General features: G+C 35.7%; 1 pseudogene; it reads right to left on the bottom strand.

The window, feature by feature from the left end:
- Positions 1–766: 766 nt before the first annotated feature.
- Positions 767–3,897, bottom strand: LOC104890037 (glucan endo-1,3-beta-glucosidase-like; annotated as a pseudogene).
- Positions 3,898–5,741: the final 1,844 nt, after the last annotated feature.

Raw genomic sequence — 5,741 nt, 5'->3', positions numbered from 1 at the left:
TTTTCCTAAATCATGAGTTCATGACCAATTCCAAACCAACAACAAATCAATCAACAACCATATATTCACAATCATAAATTCACATTTCACAAGTATCACAATTCACATTTTCACAACCAGATAATATATATATATATTACCTTAAAAAAACTAAAACTTAGCCACTTAGGGTTTAGAAATTAGAAAAAGCAACTTACTGAACGACTGATGACTTACTGGGCGTCACACGTCGGGTCGGGACTGGGAGGTCGGTGATTGGCCATGGGCGTGGGCGTAGCGGCGTCGCTTCGTGGCTTCGTCTATGACTCCTTCGTTCGTTCGAACTTCGAAGGCAGACGAAGATTGAGGACTTGAGGTTCGTCCGGAGTTCGAACTTTGAAGTTCATGACTCCGTTCCTCTTCCTCACCGCTCGTCGTCGTCGGCTTCGGCGAATGTGCGGTCGTCGGCTCCAATGAATGTGCGATCGTCGGCTCCAGCGAATGTGCGGTTGTCGCTTCGTGGCTTCGTCTATGACTCCGTTCTCTCTTCCTCAGTTTCTCTTCCTTTTTTTTCTTTCAAGCGTGTTTTTTACAAACGCTTCACGCGTCTCTTAGAGTCCCCAAGCCCCAGCGTTTTATTTTTCGTTTTTTTGTTTTTTTTTTCTAAAAAAAAACATAAAATGATTTTTTTAAAGTGGGGGGACATCTGTCCCCATGTCCCCCTGCTGGATCCGCCACCGGTTGGAAGACATATGACATATAATTAAAATTTTAAACTAAATTAATATCGAGATGAAAATTCATCATCTTATTTATTATATATTCCCACAAATTAACTAGACAAGGATATATAACACATATCATTAAAAACTTATACTCATATATACTAGAAATACAATGATACATACATTGATTTGTTCCTTAAACCATACTTCATGCAATTAATTACTATGCACAAAAGTTGAGTTGTCCATACTTGGGTTTTTCATCAGGAGTAAAAAGCCCATAATTCTGCTCACTCACGCCATTTGTTTTATTATTCTCATCAAACATTGCAAACAAGTATGTCTCAATCTCTTCTCCTGGTGTCATAGGAGTTCCCTTCTTCACATGATTGATCAAATTTGGTGTAGTAAGTTCTTGCATTTTCTATTGTGGCATATTCCTCTCCAGGTATAGAAGGCTCCTTTTGATCATTGCTACTAGTGATTGTTTTCTTAGCATAATTGCGCGGCTTCTTGCCGCTAAATCCGCTTTTCGACGGCCACCCGCTTTCGGACACCGTCACTTTGACATTTTTGCCACCTTTCTTTTTATCATCATTCAATGAATCAGTCTGAAGTGTAACAACAACTTTCTCTATAGCCACATAAGTTGCATCATATATTGCGTCGAATAAGTTTTGGTAAATTTTCCTATTGTTAAGATCAGTAAATTCAGGCTCACTCTTCTTAAATAATGCATAGTCAATTTTAATATGCGTAGGATCTCCTAATAAAGAAATGTAAGGTTGTATATTGACCAACATAGGTGAATCATTTGTGGTTAGAAAGTTTATTATTGGTGTAATGTACGATAAATTTTTAAATGTGGAATTGGATGGTGGAAAAGTGTTATCGAGTAATCCTGTATCAGTAAATTCAGGAACCTACAATGTTAGGTGGCATTCCCATGAATTACTTGTTCCCCTTCATCTGTTGGGAGTTATGGATCCAAAGGAACCAACTAGTTTTCGAAAACAAAACGCTTCCACCTCCAGAAACTACTATCGAAAGAGCCCGTCAAAAGGCTACGGCCCATTATAAAGCGATCCCAAACCCCCTCACCTCTCAAAACCCGACTTTAAACTACTCAAAGATAGCCCCTCACCCGTGGACAACCATAAACGTTGACGCATCCTTTGTGAATATATATTCTGCTTCTTGTGTGGCTGGGGTTATGTTTGATTGTACAGGTATATGGATTCTCGGGTTCGAAAGGAAGATCTATGCAAACAGTGCTCTACATGCGGAGACTCTCGCAATCTATTGGGCTCTAACCATAGCACACTCAAAGGGCATGACCCATGTAGAGATTGCAACTGATTGCAAAACAGCGGCGCAACAAATTAACAACCCCAATATTTGCACAACACAAAATGACCAATCTATTATGCTATGCAGGGATCAAAGCCAGTATTTCCAAAAGATGAAGGTCCAATCTTGCCCAAGAATGCTCAACTCAATAGCGGACGCAATGGCTAAGGAAGGAAGAAGAAGTGTGTTAGATATGAATGTAACTATGCTTATCCCCACCCCCCCTAGTTATCTTTTGAACATGTGGGATGATTATGTACTAAGGCGTTTAGCCAATAACATTTAAGCTTAATTTAATCCGTATTTCACCAAAAAAAAAAAAAAAAAAGAGTAATCCTGTATCAATAGCCGTAGAAACCTTAATTAGGCTTTCTAAGCTATTTGTAATTAGTGAATTCAGAATGTTTTGCATAGCTGGTTCGACGGACGAGGCTAGTGGATTATTAGTCGGATTGATTTCGTTTCCGACGGCGATGTACTTGATAAATGATGCATAGGGGACGATGTTGGTTTGGACCCATTCGTCGGCGGTAGGTTGATCGGATGCTATACATGGAATGTCTTCATTAGGGACACCTAACATGAGTTTGATATTTTGTGTTCCTTCTAAGAGGGCTTGGAGTGTTGCTTGATCAGGACCATAGAGTCTCATGGCTCCTATTCCATTGGATTCATAGAGGTTTACCACATCTTGTGCGCAAGGTAAGTTGTTTCCAAGCATTCCATAACATACTCCAACACTTGCATCTAGTATATGAATATAATTATTAGTACAATATAAGATGTAGTATGTCTATTGGGGACCCAAATGAGTATAACTTGATGACCAAATATCAACTTAGCTAAATTAATTCAACTCTCGATAGCTAGTGGAATATAATAATAAAAAAGACCGACATGCTTTGAAATTTATTTAATTGACATGACATGACACGGTATAGACCCTAGACGATACAAGACCAAAATAAAAATTGAACCAGCTCATATATGTATCAGTTACGAATTAACCTTTATTAATCACAAATTGAGATAAAGATTTAATCGTACCCCATCCGAACTAGTTTGCCAAGTGAGACTTGATCATCCGTTCACATTACATAGCATGTACAATTCAAAGTTAAAGAATGTATAATGCATAATAAAAGAACATATTTCGACTTCATCTTTAAAAAACATGTAATTCATAAAGTAAATTAACATACACTAGTTAACTATAGTAATTTGATAAAGGAACATGGAGGAATAATGAAAAGAACATAATTAGTCGTAACCATATTCCATATCATGCTCTTTATCAATACGTGTATAAAAGCTAAGCTTCCTAATAATATGGGTGTTTATTAATAGTTTGTGAAAAATGCTCACAATCAGAAACCATTCAATTCATGAAATGTCTTCTGAAGCTAATAGAATATAGTTAAGGAGTAAAAGGTGTAGGACCATGGAGGGTGATAGTATTGTAATTAGGATTTTTTCCACCTCCTAGTTATTGTTCGAAACAACTACTTTCGAATTGTAATATGTTTAACATTATTAGGTAATGAATGAAATGCCATGTTTATCAAAAATAAAATAAAATAAAATGTATTTTAATCGCCAAAGAGTTAGAACCAAATATAGTTATAGAGAGATACCTGTTTGGTGTAGGCTTTTTAATAGAACAATTGCTGTGATGAATAGCGAGGTGGCAAAGGCCATGACAGGTTCCTACTTGAGGCCTTACAGAAAAATTTGAAAAGAAAAAGCAGCAAAATTCTTTGATAAATGCAGGTCATTGAATATATGTCCCTTTATATAGTCAAATCATATTGAAAAAACTAACAATTTTCACTGCGTGCGTCACAACATAGAAGTTGATCTTATAATACCATAAAGATAAAACATACCCTTGTTGTCTTATTTTCTTTTTGCTTAATTTTAATGCACACACCGGAGCAATAATATCTTGAAAATTTAATCGTACATAAGTATAAAAATTTAATATTCTAAAATTATATGTCCACACAAATCAAATGAATCTAAGTGACTGTTTTGTTTCATATATCTCGGTCGACTAAAATTTATGATCAAAGTTTTACTCTTTAAATGAAATATTTCAAGCACGAACACCAAATAGAAACGAAGAGACTACTTGTTTCGTTATTTTATAATAACAACATTTTGATCTTAAACTTTACTAATTTGTTACTTCGACCATTTATATTTCTAATATTTAATTAGTACATTTTTTTAGAATATTCATGTTATGAAAATAAATATTGAAACTAATCCAATAACATGTTAACTGATAATATCATTTAGCTTATATCTATTAGAAATAAATATGGCCAAACGTAATTATATAATAAATAGCTAGTATAAAAGTAACAATGTTGAAAATTTGCCATTATAAAAGAATGGAGGAATTACAACACTAATTAACAATATCATTGCGAAAAATCTAGCAAACGAAAAGTTTGCCGTCGTCTTACTCTTGTCGAGCTCCCGCTTAAGAAGCTAGATGTTACTTCTAGTATGCATTGAGGAGCATCATGTGCTCTTGATAACTTTGATTGATGTATGCATTGTCCTATTATTAACAAAAGAAAAGTCTTAATGGTCCAATTTTTGACAGCAAAAAAAGAAAAAAAAAAATCTAGCAGTGTCCTATCCTAATCAGGACACTGTCGACTCCTATAAATACCCCATGAGTTTGGTCATAAGATATGTTCATATATATTAATATACTCCACCTGAGATATACGAGTTATTATCCTTTACTAACTTATGCATCGGAGGGACGTTCCTCGGATCAACCCCCGAGGTAAGTTTACATGTTCTATTTTGCAGGACATCAAACCGGCTCACGTAGTTGAAGGATACCGGTCCATTCCAACAACATTTATTCCATACCGAAACAACATATATATAGATTTCTACAATAATATATATAAATGTACAAAAGGGGAGAATGGTTAATGCTATCTTGTTGATCAACAACCATATTAAAAGTTTTAATTCTACAAAGATTATTTTGCGCGACAAAGCATTATATAATTAGCGAATGTATTTCGTAGTTGTGTCTATAAGTGCAACACCAACTAATTAAACAGCTTGCCCCCTGTTGGTTGGGTACCCAGACCCATTTCCTACCCGCTCTACCACAAGGGTGGGTATCCACACCCGCTTCATATTTCTTCTATTAGTCTTGAGCTTTCAACGATGGATCGATCAATAGCTCAAAGCCCATATTATAGTATGCAAATTAAATAAGAATATCAATAATGCAACATGGATTCTTATAATTAATTTAAAAATATCTAATAGATAGGACGATAAGTCTATAGTGGAAAAAAGCCGGGGCGGGTGGCGATGGTTCGGGTGTAACATAAAATTCACACCCACTCTACCCTCCATTATGGGTAAGATTGTCATCTGTGTCGGCCATCAGAAGCAGTTCTTGGCCCATGCAATTAGGGCGACGGAACAAGGCCCCAATTTCCAAAAAATATATTTATATCAATTGTTTGAAAGAAAGACAAAAGCAAGTATTTGGATTAGTGGTAAAGTGGTAAGAGAAGGGTGACAAGGACGCAGGTTCAATTCTTGATAAGAGAAAAATTCATTTCTTTTTGTTGTTTTAACTTTTGGGAAATCCCATATGATGCACATTAAATATCACACGACGTCATTAGGTCATTTTACCCT

This window comes from Beta vulgaris, chromosome 4, assembly GCF_026745355.1.
Source record: "Beta vulgaris subsp. vulgaris cultivar EL10 chromosome 4, EL10.2, whole genome shotgun sequence".
NCBI lineage: Eukaryota > Viridiplantae > Streptophyta > Magnoliopsida > Caryophyllales > Amaranthaceae > Beta > Beta vulgaris.
This window is presented reverse-complemented; position numbering and strand designations above follow the sequence as displayed.